At 47.5% G+C, this 15229-nt stretch overlaps 1 protein-coding gene across 3 annotated transcripts in view; it reads left to right on the top strand.

Moving 5' to 3' along the window:
- LOC142575765 (uncharacterized) overlaps positions 1 to 15229 on the top strand; it is a 527026-nt gene that overhangs the window by 245930 nt on the left and 265867 nt on the right. The window lies entirely within an intron of this gene.

Raw genomic sequence — 15229 nt, 5'->3', positions numbered from 1 at the left:
TTATGTGGAGCCTCACGGCGACGGCAGAAATGAGCCTGGAGTGTCCATACAGTTGCTGTCTCAATAAAACTGTGAGTCCGAAATCTCGCACTTTATTGGGTGAAGTTTGCCCAGAAAAAGAAGTAACATTCAAAGCGCAATGACAGAGGCGAGCACAGTCATCGGTCGTGGAAATTTCATCTAGGGTCAAGTGCGCCGGCTATTAGGACATGACTCATCGTACAATCCGGCGTAATCGCTTGTGCTCGCGTACTTTCCAGAATGTACAGCACTATTCACTCTGTGCACGTCATCTGATTAGACAAGATTTTTTCTCAATAGAATCGATGATGACATCCGAGAAATTTCCGATACGTGTAGGCGCGTCGTCTGCCGAACAATAGCTTTGAAACGGTGGTTAGGCAGTGAAAAATGGCTACCGGAAAAAAAAATTTACGCGTGTCAGTGAGGAAAATATTGACATAAAAAGAAGCTGTAAAATCAGTTATGCTGTGGCACGGAAGGTGGAGGAAGCTTCCCGAAAAGGAAAATTGTGATCTTGCCGACTTGTAACACGAAGCTGCAAACGAAAACCATGCGGCCTTCTCTAGAAATAAAACTGCGCAGTTGAAAAAAATATATATTCTGGTCTGGGAGTCCAACCCGGCACCAACACATTTCTCGGGCGATCGCTTTACCGTGAGAGCTAACGAGAAGGCTAAGATATTGTATGGCGAGCGCGAATTAATCGACATCTTTGTAGCTTCGTGCTACAACCCGCGGGGATGACAATTTTTTCCATTCGTAAACACAAACTTATTTAATTAAACCAAAATCAAAGCAACATAAACGAGATCCGATAGCTACGCATGTGCTCTCAATGCCGACTCCACCTACAAAACAGCTTTGAAGCCAACAACGTTTCCTGTGATCAGCAGCAGTTGGCTTCACCTTGTGCATGCTTGCAATGTGGCAAAGTTATCTTGCTTTTAGTTGCAACTGGTGGTGGTGGTGGTGGTGGCGGTGATGTTGAAGCAGGCAGGGTTAGCCCGGCATACATAGCCGGCAGTTGGTCCGCCTGATCCTCCTTCGAGTTGAGATCAGGGGTGTGTCACCAGGTGTCGATGAGCCCTTTTAGTTGCACAATTTCAGCAATTCTTTCGTTTCCGAGCCTGTAGTTCTGTTTTGTGTTAGCATACTGATCAAAGAGTTTTACACGACCATCGGCCTTTTTCTCAGTTTGTATCACAGCTCTTTGCTGGCTTTTCGAACAACTTTTGTTTTCTTTTCCTTTAGAGGAGGGGGGAGGGGGAGCTGGAGCGTCTTGGAAAGGCGGTTGTGGATTAAATGTGGGCGATGAAGATTCTAGAATTTAGAGGCTTAGGGTGGCCTCAGTTGACACGAGAACGCTTTGAGGCATCCAGTAGATGCGTTTGTCAGTGCGTACTAAATCTGGCTAGTGTACACTGATAATGACGATTGCGAACTTCGCTAGCGCAACATGACGTTAATTTTCTTCAGGCTACTAACTAAGGCGTACGGCATATCAGAAGTGCCGTTAGATAAATTTAATAAAGATGTGTTCTTATCATAATTTCCTAAAGTTGTATTGAGGTCAAGTGAGACTCCTCATATAGCGGTAACTGCATTTCAGAGGTTAGCGTGTCCCCTATATAGGCGACAGGCCTCAGTTCCTACGAGCCTGCATGCTCATATTGACTTCCATACTGACGTTATGCCGGGCGCCAACCGAAGCGGATAAAAATAAAGGACGATAATTTTCCTTAACTCAAGGATATCTAATTATTCTGATAATTATAACAGCTGAAAATTATTCCAACTTGCGAGGCCAAAAAGGCAATCGAAAACCATACTATACTATTCTACACAGCGTCAGGTTATGGAAATCAGACAGACAGATGGACGGACGGACGGACGGACGGATGGACGGACGGACATCTATAGGTGGATGGATGGATGGATGGATGGATGGATGGATGGATGGATGGATGGATGGATGGATGGATGGATGGATGGATGGATGGATGGATGGATAGATAGATAGATAGATAGATAGATAGATAGATAGATAGATAGATAGATAGATAGATAGATAGATAGATAGATAGATAGATAGATAGATAGATAGATAGATAGATAGATAGATAGATAGATAGATAGATAGATAGATAGATAGATAGATAGATAGATAGATAGATAGATAGATAGATAGATAGTGACTGTTTTGTACATTCAGGTTGTGATTGCTGCTGGCTCTCTTTTTTTCTCTTCGCTCTATTTCTTCATCTTCAATCCTTGCAACCTGTTTTCCTCGCGGAATGTATACAACCGGATTTCCCCTCAATTTCTCTGCCATTTGCTACGTATCTTTATTTATTTTTTTTCATCTATATAACACTCGGCTTCATAAAATACTACAAATAGAAATACATGTACAAATACTATTTCAAATCCCACACTTGGATTGAACACGGCGAGTTTCCGTTCTTCGAAGAGCGTGCTGCAAAGTTGTTGAGGGCACATTGCGTGAAGAATAAAAAAGAATATATAAACGGAGAGTCACGAATGGCAGCCGGAACGTAGACAAGAACTCGGGGAAGCAATTACGACTGCGTCACACGTGGAAGGCAGCAGTCGTCCCATATGAGTTGTTCCTTCAGGACTGTAACGAAGACGCAGGAGAAAGAAAGAAAAGAAAAGAAAGGAAAGGGGAAAAAGGAGGTAAATCAAGAGAGTTTTTGTCGCTGGCTCTTTGGATACTGAGGCCTGTTAGATGAAGTAAACATAAAGACTACAATAGAAAAGGACAAATATACGCTGAGAACCCAGAAGGCAGGTGCTAAAGAATGGTAAACTAGGGTTCGCAAGAGCAAACAAGAGACGGGCGCACTATGCAGCTAGCGACGTCTCGAGGCTATTGCGAGAAGCTATAGGTCGACACAAGCGCAGAAGAAGGTAAACAATACCGAACAACGCAACGTCGCGGGCAAAAAAAGCTCGAGCAAGAAGAACTGCAGAGTTTGCCGTGACACGTAAAGATTGTCACTGTTCTTGAGCCCCTCGTACTTCTTTTTTGTTCTTTCTGCTTATACTTTACTGGGATTATATTCTTCTCGGGGGACGTTCGCTCCAACCCTGCCTTTTGCGTTACCCTTTTCTTCTGTCTCGCTTCTGGTTTTTTGCTTTCTGACATTTCCTTTTCTATGTTGTTTTTGTGGTATAACCTTGTTTCACCACCACTGCTATACTATTACTTGTTTCTCTCTTCTTCTGCGGCGATACTCCCGTCTAAGATGCCTCCCCTCCGTCTTTCCCCCTCCCCCTTTATTTTTTGTCATACTTTCGTTTTCTCGTGATTCGCTCTTCCGTTGCGTCAGGAAGGGAAATCGAATCGAATAGCGGCCGGATCGAATCCAAGAAGGAGACGGCTGGACGACATCGTCGAGCCTGAGAACAACGGGAGAACTCGTAAATAGCCGCCGTCGAGCAAGGTAAAGCACACGGATGAAAAAAAAGAAGACAAAGGAAAGAAAAAAAAAAAAGACAAAACAAAGTCGAGTCAGGACAGACGTCTGATTGAAGGAATAACGCCTAGAGGGGACAGTGATGTTGGAAGGGAAGTACGAGAGAAATGAAAGGAACAGAATTCCCACTGAGATCAAGAAAAAGAAGAGAAGAACAAGAAGAAGAAAGAGGGGGGGGGGAGAAGACGCAGGGGCCAGGACGGATCGAATCAAAAAAGAGCGCGCTGCTCAGAGAAAATAAAACAGAAGACAGGGCAGGCAGACGGAAGGAGACGGTCATTCCAAACACGTCGATCTGCCTGAAAGGATCCGGAGCTGCAGCAGCCGTGGCGGCAGCAGCAGCAGCAGCAGCGTCGGGCCCGGACGTTGACGGTAGTGGCGGTGGAGAAGTGTCACGACGCGACTCCGGGTGCAGGAAAACGAGTCGGCGCGAGAGTGGAGGGGGAGTTGGGGCGACTGGATGGGATGTCGGTGTTGGCGGCGGTGGTGGTGGTGGTGGTTTGGAATGACAATGCCATTGAAGGAGCTCGTGCGGCGGTACCGAATGTACATCTCTGGCCAAATGCCCGAGTCAGGAAAAAAAAAAGAAGTATAGAACGAATGCTGCAGGCAACGTACTTCTACAAGAAGTAAACGAATAGTAGTCGTCGCTTTCTGGCTACGGTGGACCGAGTAAGAGGAGAGAGGGGAAGACGTGGGGGATGTGACCCTTGCTAGGGAACACGCGCACCAAAAGAAAAAAGAAAAGTAAATAAGTAAGTAATAAAAAGAAGAACGGAAGCCTACCAAGGGAATTGCAGGACACGAAGTGTGTGGACGAAGACGTGTCTCGGAAGACTGCCATGAAGCGGTGTAGGAGAAGACTTTAACGACCAAAATAAAGAGACACTGATAAAACGCACGTAAGGACAGTGCTGGGAGGGAGGGCGGAGGCATTCGATGACAGAAGTGTCGCTTCACGACCGCGGTCCTTGCGAAGTAAAAGCAAGTATAATAGCGTTTGCGAAATGTCTCCCTGCCCTTGCCGGTGCCGTTTTGACTATCGTTACTTTATTTCACGTTTATAGCGAACAGGCGGACAAGTAAGTAAGCAGGGTGGTGAAGGCGAATTCCCGAAGGAAAAAGGTCGGAATGTTTCGTATGGTCGAGCTTTCAGATAACGTATTTTGAAGGGTGGAGGGGCGATTGTGGGGGGAGCATTCAAGCGACGACAGCCACGTTACCACTGACGTGCACACACTGAAAGACATGAACAATGGGTAAAAAAGCAGAAGAAAGGCGCGGGGGGACTGGAAAAGACACACGCAGTGATGTGTCCAATGTTCTGCTCTCTGTGCCTCGCGAATGTGCAGCTTTCACCATTCCTTGTACGTTCACCAAAGAAAGAAACGGGCAAAACAAAAGTAATCGCTCCACGTCGAAACCGTGCCCACCCGTCGCGTACACATTGACTCTTCCATTCTGCGGATATTTTCGTAGCCGGACTGTTGTCGGAGCACTGTTTGTGTCTTTGGAACTCTGGGACAGCAAATTCGGCGTTCTTATTGCGACATCAGCTATTTTGTGTGCCTGCTGAATTGTGCCTTGCTTGCAAAGTTTGTTTTCTTGCTTGCGTGCTTGCTTTCTAGCGCAATTCAGCTCTTCTCCTTTTTTGCAGCTATCCGAGAGCTATATCGCTTTACTTTGGAAGTAAGCTTTCTCGGTGGACTCTACATAAAGGTACCCTCTTCGCTTTTGCGTCATCGCTAACATACCACGCAAACCGAAGAATGTCTAACGCCGCCTAAACTTAGCCTAACCCAGCGGTGTGCCGCGGAACTAACGTATACCCCCCCACCCTTCTCCACATTTATTTTTCTTTAACGAACGCTTTCGCAAGCGATTGCTGGGTCACGCCACCTAGACCCGTCCTCGAGTGGGCAACCGTGAGAATATATATATATATATATATATATATATATATATATATATATATATATATATATATATATATATATATATATATAAATTATGGGGTTTTACGTGCCAAAACCACTTTCTGATTATGAGGCACGCCGTAGTGGAGGACTCCGGAAATTTTTACCACCTGGGGTTCTTTAACGTGCACCTAAATCTAAGTACACGGTGTTTTCGCATTCCGCCCCCATCGAAATGCGGCCGCCGTGGCCGGGATTCGACCCCGCGACCTCGTGCTCAGCAGCCTTACACCATAGCCGCTGAGCAACCACGGCGACACACACACACACACACACACACACACATATATATATATATATATATATATATATATATATATATATATATATATATATATATATATATATATATATATATATTTATGGCTCTTCTTCATTGCTTTTAGTTCCTTGTAGCTCAAGGAAAGCAAGACTGGTATAATCCGGCTTCGACCCACGCGCTGACACAGTGGCACGAAGATTTGCAGCTTTCTCGGTCATGCTCTAATCTCCAGGCCGCGCCTCATTATCACCATATCACCCTATTATCACCCTCCCCTCTTCTAACCTCACATTCGTCTCAGACTAGATCAATGCACTTTGGTTTTGCATATTATTTCTTATCGATCTTTAGCTTGTGGGTTTAGTTTCTGGTGTCCCCGCTAAATAAAATACGTCTCCACTTGAGCAAAACGGAAAGCAAAATAAAAATAAACAAAAGTATGTGAAATGAAAAGGTACTAAAGAAAAAAAAAACCTACATGCTCGCAACTTTGCAAAGGCAATGAGTCTTCCGTTGTTAATCTTCCGTCTGCGTTTTTTTTTTTCATTTTTTTGCTTGCGTTGTTGCGCCTTAGGGTCATCGGAACACGTAGGGCCAACAAGCTGCGTGGGCATGGCTATGGCCTCGGGGAGCAACAGAATTTACAATCTTCTCGCGCCCACAGCGCGCGGTCCCGTAACCTCTCGCCTGATCTCTCTCTCTCTCCTCGTCTATCCTTCTATCTAAAGCCCCCCCCCCCCCCCCTCGGGCACTTGTCGTCGGCAATATTTATCGCCCAGCGATCGCCATCGCACTCTGCTGCATACATACTCGCACTGCCGGGGAAAGAACCGCCGTGATGCGTACGGCGACGCGCAAGATCTGGAATTACGATGGAACGCCGTTTTACCTATATCGCTGCTTTCTTTATCAGATTTCTGTTTTTTTTTTTTTTCGCGCACACGATGTGATACCCGGTTGGGGCTGATACTGCCACTCTCCGTATACTTACTGTGTAGTACAAATTAAAGAAAATAATTCTGTCCCCTCTGCCTTATATATACACTTTTTTTTTTCATCCGTTAATTAGAGTATCGCAGGCACGTCGTACGCGCAGTGCGCGTCGAAGGCCAGTCGAAGTTCTCCTATAGCTCGCTCACTCCTCCCTCCACCCCCAAGCCTACCTCCCTCTTTCATTAATTAGGTGCAGGCGACGACTTCCCACGTCGAAAAACTTCGGCTATGTTAAATGTGGCGGCCAGCCTTCCTGGCTCTGGCGATCCGCTTTGCGTTGTCGCGCTAAAAAAAAAAAAAAAAGTCCCGGGAATTGAGAATCATTAGAAAGGGGATCTCGCGCGCAATTAGCGCACCCTGCTCCTGTCCGTTCTTGTGCGCGTAATCGATGTGTGCCTCGGGAGGAAAGAAATAAAACAAAATAAATTCGTGCTGCACTGTTGTCAAAAGCGGGAGCCTCGCAATTGGGAAGGCAGTTGTTGGTCTTCGCTCGTCGGGAAGTTAACCGTTAAGCGAAATATTGATGAGCGATCAGGCCCCCGGTATTGCGGAGAACACCCCTTTGAGAACCGCGAACGTGCGCACAAGTGCACGCTATCGATGGCGCCATAAACGCTGCGTAGTTAAATGTGCTGCAATGCCCGAGCAAGCCGACGATTGGATGCTGCCCTTCGAGCGCTAATGGTTTTAAAAACATTGGTTTCTCTTATTTTGATCTTTATAGCCGTGGATAGAAGAATAGAGAGAGAGAGATGGGAGGGGGGGGGGGGGGGCTTAGAGGTATCGGTACACTGAAAGGGAGTTCGATGGTTGAGGAAATCGGTTGTTGAGATCAATACCCCCTGAGCGAACCCGTCGAATAGTTGGTCGTGGTTCTTATAGTGCTTTCTTTGTGCTGAGAACCGTAGAAACGCATGCAAATACGGCCCCGCCTGTTGAACCAGACGCAAGTTTCGCGGATGCCCGCTCTATTATGTCGCAATTTTAGAGTTGGAGCGGTGGTAGCTGGTGCGCTTAATTATGTGTCTAGTTATACTTAAAGAAAACTCGGTATCTGCGGCTCCCCGGCAGAGCTTCAAGCTACGAGGAGGAGGCTGTGGAAAGAACGTGAATAAATGGAATCGCATGAAATAAGGCCGAAGACGTACGAAACAGTAAAGACAAGCGACGCAGGAGGAAAATAGACTACCGAATTCTCTGGCCGATTAGATAAAAGTTATGAGGTTGCCTTCTTTGGAAAAAATAAAATGAAGTCGCGATTATCTCTTTGAGAACGCGCTTCTGTTTAATGAACGCCGGTCGGCGTTAGGAAGGTAAGAGACTATAACCAATTATAAGCACGGAACTCTTCAGGCGGCGTAATTTATTGCAGAAGTAAGCAACTCCATAGTATAGTGCTAATCTTATAGACGTCTCGCGCAAGGCCCGGTGTCTTCAATTTTGTCCTTCAGTCGTGATGGCCCGAAGAAAGAGCAATGAAATAATGCGTATCCGTTAAGCTCATTAAATGCGCGTAATAACTGATTTCGAGTGATCAAAGCACTAAATTATCAGGCCACTGCTTTAAATTCAAAAATCTGCCAAAGGCACTGCACCTATGTGCTCCCATACCGGGAAAAGTTAGAATAATTCTGGACTCTTTATCTTTTTACACGTCCCGATATTTATGCCCTTGTTAATCACACCTTGACAGTGAAATTTGTTATCAGATATAACTTCCGGCTAATTATTTGTCTTTCCTCAAGCGATATTTTTTTTTTTCGTTTGCGTTGTCGTTCGTGCCCTTTCGCGCTTTTCTAATCCTCCGTTCTGACGCTATCAGCATACCCCGCCACATTTCGCTATCAGAAAAGCATGCTTTGAGTCCCACGTGCAACAGTTGTGGGTAGATATTTTTGTTGTATTATCCAGGGAGGAAATGGGTTTTAGTGCATTTATTACACTGCCCGATGTGCGACTCTGAGGTGCTAATGTATGACAGTCGCGGACGCAGGCTTGTTGACTACTTCGCAAGATGCGTTTTCTTTAAACAGTCTACAGAAAGTCTAGAAACAATTTCCTATACACTCTATAGACTACACATAAACTACAGGTTGTCTATAGACCATATGCATACCTATGGCCTCCCACTTTTGTTGACTATTGTATAGGCCAATGGGGATGAAGAGTAGGCTTAAAGAAATTCCCCCTACTAAAAGTTCACTTCTTGAGACGCCGGGAATCAACTAAAGAAGAGTACACTGGAACGGCTTTTGTCTATAGACATAAGTTTTCAATAGACAACAAGAACGCACATAAAGAAAGCCAAGGAAGTTTGCAGCTAGCCTATATGAACTTCGAGTTCGTTTCACTGTGGCTGTAGCTAATTCTTTGTAGTCAAGTGGTTCCTGTATTAATCATGTTGCTTTATAAGAACATCCGTCGTGAGGGAAAAAAAAGAATAAACGCCGAAACTATTCCGGGAAATCGGACTGCCGGCATCTTATCATTACATAACTTACGTAGACTAAGCGCTGCAGATCGTTGGTGCTCTAGAAATTCAGAAAGCGTCCACACGTTGCTGCAGGCTGAGACTAGCTGTCTGTGCAGCATCTTTGGAGCTTGCCGCCTAAGGCATGTAAACGACGACCTTCGTATTAGTGTTGCCCATTCCTCCCACAGTTGTCATTAAAATTTTGTATTTTAGGACTCCGCAGTATACTAAATTTGCCACAGATGGCTCTTGCATATCGTGAAGAACTGTTTTACTTTTATCCTATTTTCTATTAATCTTTTCTTTTTAATTTGCTACTTGAAAAACGATATACGGAACAGAAAGGGTAGAGTAAGAAATTCGGTTTGCTGCTGAATTCGTGCGCCGTCGTCATACCACAGTATTCGTCGTCGTGAGGCCAGCTACTTCATCCTCGCCTTCGTCCTCGCCATATATCTAGAGTCCAAATCTCGCCGCTAGCGACGGCTTTCTCTGAGTAAGGAAAGCGGATCTCGAAGGCCATATATTTGTTTACTGCAAACGCAGGAAGGGACTGTGAGTGCCGGAAATACGTCATGATTTCCCTGTTTTGGGAATAGCCTATCGCGAAGGGAAGCGAAAGCTTGCCAACCGCTGCCACGGGCCAACAAACTCGTGCCCCTGTGGCAATGTTCAATTGAGTGTCGGACTCGCTAATCATTGAATTATCGCTAACCATTCGCGTTTGGCAATATTTCGCTTGGCAATTCTGTGCATGGCGATCACGCAGACTCTGGGAGTTGTGGGGGACGTCTGTGCACGTATTTCGGAGGCCATGACGAGCAATACTGTGGCGCACGAAGACGACGTTGCGTAAACGGGCATATAGAATTTGTTTGAGACGGCGGCGGTGCCAGGCTGCCCCAGCCTGCTGCTGTAGCAGTAAATGAATTCAGAGCCGGAGGTTAAGTTTGCGTCACGTACAACCGTCTGCTAAATAAAAGGTTATGCATCACGCAGCTGTTGTCACGAGAGCTGGTGCTCTCACGTCCTCAAAAAACCGAAGCACATAGATGCAGGCACAAGGTTCTTGCGGTGCGGAATGTCGTCGCCGCTTGCATTTATGCACCTAAAAACGAAAAGAAAAAGAAAGAAAGCTATGCGCAAGCAACGGAAAAGAGGAATGTTCGTTATAAACGATGCTGCAGCGGTTACAAGAAAGAACCGCGGGATACGTACTTGGGTGTCTCGGCGCGCCTACAGCCTCAAGCGACCACATCTGGCAAGGACATCGCCGCCACCACGCAGAGAGAGAGAGTCACAGAGGCGAACCTTGCGTGCGTGGAGGAAATTTACGGGCCACGTCTGTCCGGTCGATAGGCAGCGGACGAGGTGTGAGGCGAATATGCAGGAATCTCTAGGAAGTGCGCAGCCTGGGACTAGCCGAACGGTTTTGGACGCCCATTTACTCAGTACCGTCTCCTACTTCACCCCTCCCCCACCTGTCGGCACTACTGGTCGCGAGGCGTTTGCTGCGCCGAATTCGGCGCTTTAGAAGGGAATGCCGTTCGTTGCCAATGAGTAATCCTGTTGCTTATGCACTGCGAGGCCGAGAAGAAGAAGAAAAAGAAAGGTATCTGTAAAGTACCTCCGTCCGGTATTTCCCAGGGGCGTTCTGCTCGGCCATAGCGCTCGTAAAGGCCGGCCGTCGTTGCCGACCAACACCGACAGACAGGCACGGAATTCGCAGATCTTCTCGTTCGCAAGTGCTGTTCAGCTGTGGCAGGCCGTCTTCGCTATCAACATGTACAGTCGCGAGCAATGCGAGCTGAAACACGGTGCCCGTGGGCGCAGGGTCCCTAAGACGGCACGCAGGCAACCAGATACGAAGAATTGGAGACGTAAACACAGTGTCAGTTACTGGCATTTAGCCGAGGAAATTCCTCTGTGTCTGCGCCGCTGTGCACAAATGGAGGCCCCTTTTACCATCGTGACCATATTGCAGCTCATATTGCACACGACTATAAACATCACGACTGTCTGTCACCTGCTCCTAAGAACAACTCAAGTGTGATAACTTTGTTGGGGGGCGCAGATTGGCACAATTTTTTGAGCAATCCAAAAGAAGCCTTACCCGCGTTTATCCCGATTGTCGGTCATTCGTAACCTTGTACTTGTAAGATGCACGGAATCACATCGCTGAACACGAAATCCGCCATTGGGAAGTCCCATGACAACATGACACGGATACTATCGTAGTGTGTTTAGCGCTTTTTCTCGATTGCGTTTACTTTTTCCAAACTTCGTTTTTTATTTCTTCTCTCATTGCCAAGTGGGTATGTTACTGATGACGTTGGGTGAGCCTGCTCTTCAATAGCCAGTTATTCTGTTTTCAACATGGAAACAACAACAACTACTACAACTACAACGACGACGACGACGACGACGACGACGACAACAACAACAACAACAACAACAACAACAACAACAACAACAACAACAACAACAACAACAGCGGAAGCAGCAACAACTTACTTGTAATACGGGTGCCTGCCTTACAGTGTGACATGTCATTAAGCATGTCTCGGTGTAAAGCATATCCGCATTGGGCTGCATGGGCTCTGTGGCGTGGTCCACCACCACCACCACCAAGCAACGTTTCTTTTTACGTATAGTCATCAGTGTACTGGGACCTCACAAGCCCACCGCTGAAAGACCCCGTGAAGCCTTATAGGCTACAAATAAAAAAAAACACATCTAGAACAGGCGGGACATCATTAAAGCGAGATGTCACCGCGTTCAACGTGTATTGCTCCGCACTTTAGGTCGAGGCGCTTCCGCGTGCTTTAAAGAAAGCTTGATCGCGCGCTCTGTCGAGTCCGCCATAATTTGATTCAACGGAGCAACGAGTCATCGAAGGTGTACTATATATACTTCCCCGTGCCTTTATATCACCTCGATCTTTTTTCCCGCTGTCCGGTCATTCTCCTTCTAAATGTCCAGTGGCATTTATCTACACACGAGCAGGCATCAGGCCGTCTGGAAGGAAGCAGAAATGACCGTCGCGGTATCTTATGTTTGGCCACAGCGATGCAATCCTCAGGAATGTGGTCACCTCGACCCTTTGGCCCTTTGTATGAGTGTGTCTGTTCCTACGGGACTGTTATAGCTTAGCTTTCGGCATGTGACTGGGAAGCTCCGTGTCGTCCTCTTTAATGAGGAAGGGAAACGCTCAAGTGTTTTGGGCGATTGAGCTCCTTACACGAACGCATCTTGGCGCGACATCGAATGCGCGGCCAAACCGAAGCAGCGTAGTAGCCGGGTGATAAGCACCAAAACGAAGCTGTACAAAAAAAAAAAAAAAAGAAAAAGGAGACTGAATGTCCTGGCTATTCTTGCTTTCCATATTTAGATATACTTGAGCAAGCCCATGAGAAATGGAGGCTATAGGAGCCCCGAAGAAAATAAAATCTTCATATACGGGGTCGAGATACCGCGCGTTAGATGACCGCCATCGTCTGCGTTTGCGCGATATCTCTCTGCCGCCTGCTTGCCCGCGATGCGCTCGGGCTTTTCGTAGCGCCGAAGGAACACGAGGCATACCTGATGAGCATCGTCCGTGCACGGTATCCGGAAACTTGTTGTCGAAGCGGGCGCTCAAATCGAGCCCTATAGCCGCGCAGTTCCCTCTTTTATTTGACCCGACAACAAACCTCTCTGATCCTGGTTACGGCGAGTTGGGCTGCGTCTGCGTCGCGATCGAGGTCGGCCAGATTGCAGTCTTTTCAGCGCAAACAAAAATTGGGAGCTAGGGGGTACACTCCCGAAGGTGTGTTTATATGCACGTCGCTACCGAACTCAAAATTGTACTCGTTTCGCGCTAAAGTTTTGTTTATGATAGCAGTGCTGCTTGGAATCCGCCAGATGAGCTAATGATTTTAGCGCTGAGGTATCCTCCTTGGGATCTGCAAAGCTCTCCGAACTGATGGAGACCGTTCCGGTTTGGCTCTGAGCGCAAAAGACGTCATAGGCGCCGTCTTTTCTGTCCTCTCAACAGCTCCCGCGCAGCTCTTGGATAAGCGGACTGAGATTGAAAGCAGATTTTTGAGAATGTTAGCCTGTAGGTAGTCGTGAAGGTTGCTGACAGTCGGAGAATGGCGGGCTTCGGTGACGTCAAGCGAATATCTGACGGTAAAGGCAAGCCATCGCCACAGCAATGTGCTGCCGCAGCTTAACCGACCCAGCTAGGCCATGGGTTCAATCAGAGCGCCAAACAACGCCAGACTCACCGTTTTGCTTTGAGCAGATTGCCTGATCGGCATATTACTGAAGCTAAGCCCCTTGAAGCATGTTCCTATCTTTCAACGGCCCGGAAAGCTATACTAGCGCTTCTGCAGTACAGTCACCCACAAAACTTTAGGGACCAAGGAATCTGAGAAAAAGCCTAATATCGCGGCAGCCTCACAACTCAGCCTGGTGTTCGCATTTCCAGCCGCTGCTATAGTATATGCGAACAACGTATAGTGATGTCGGGCTTTGCCGGATACTTTTACAGGCTGCTCGGGAATTTAACGTTTTGTGAGATCCCGTGGGCCCGCAAACTTTTGTGGTTGACTGTGCCCGAAGGCAACGAATTTGAAGGCACGACTTCATATATGCATGCTTACGCCTTGTCTGTAGTGCCCGTGATTGATTTCTACTCTCATCTTCTTTCTCTCTTCACTTCGCCCCCCCCCTCCCCGTCCCCATGTGTTGGTTAGGAAACTGAACGAAATCTAGCTAAACCTCTCTCTGTTGAATAAAAGTTTTCACCACCACCACCACCACCCGTGCTCTCTCCCTCAGTTCATGCTGCGACAGCGTTGGGCGCTTTTATCGAGACAAGTGCCCGCACAAGGCGTGCTTCGAACAGCCGACACAGAGTCACCGGCACGTAGAACGCGAATGGTGGAGACAGCATTCGATCGAACGTGGCAACAGCGGCAAGCCGGAAGCGAGAACGAGCGCAAGCAAACAGGCAAACACGGAGCGCGCATCGCGCGAGGTTTAAAAGGCGACGGAAAGATAAGAGGCGGCCGAAGGAAAGGTTGGGGCAGGGGGGGGGGGGGAGGGGGGGTGCAGTGACGAACGGGAGCCGAGGCATCGATATTGATTTATTGCCGGTTGTCGGCGGTTGCGAGCAGTTTGCTGGCGGACGGGCCGAGTCGGGCGCTCGAAGCGGAAGTTTTGAGGGAGGCTTTTTTTGCTAGATAGACGCGACACGCGGGTGTACGACGGCGATGCAACCAGCGTCGTTGCCGAGACACGCACTGAAGGAGCGATGTAAGGTGAGAAGAGGGGGTATGCGGGGTCGGGATGCTTTGCGAAGAATCGACAAGAATCGTCGCTTCCCCGCGCCGAGTGCGCGGTCGCGGAAAGGCCGGTTGGGAAAGCGACACGAATATGAAATGAACAGCGGGTAGGCGAGAGGGAGAAAGAGGGAGATAGGGCTTCGAACCGCGCGTCGCCATGCGCGGTGAGCAGCTGTAGCTGTCCGTTCGTGCCAGTCCATCCGGAGGTGCTGCCTGTTGGCGAGCCATTAATGCTAATGCGCGCACGGCGTCGATGCGTGGGTTTCTCCAGGCGCCTGGTCGCTTCTAATGCTGCCCAGGGGTGAATAAAAGTGACGAGAGCGAAGGAGGTGATGAAGTAAGCCAGTCCTTCATTTCATCGCAGTTTGTTCTTTTCTTTTTCTTTTTTTTTTATCTTCCTGTCATTATTATCTTGAGACAGCTTTTTATTTATTTTTTTGCACGCTGATATTTCTGCGCCTTTTTTGCATGGTCACCGATAACGATGCTTTCTGTGTCTGAAACAAGAAATCACGGCTACAAAGCGAAGACGTAGCTGTAACGCTCAGAATGCGCAACAACTCTTTGGTTATATTGCAGGCAGGGTAGTCAATAAACCCGCCTTGCATGTGCGATACAATAACAAACATATAATACATACCAAACTACATGCCTTAAGGCAAGCCTCCACC

Source organism: Dermacentor variabilis, chromosome 3 (genome assembly GCF_050947875.1).
Source record: "Dermacentor variabilis isolate Ectoservices chromosome 3, ASM5094787v1, whole genome shotgun sequence".
Classification (NCBI taxonomy): Eukaryota; Metazoa; Arthropoda; class Arachnida; order Ixodida; family Ixodidae; genus Dermacentor; species Dermacentor variabilis.
This window is presented reverse-complemented; position numbering and strand designations above follow the sequence as displayed.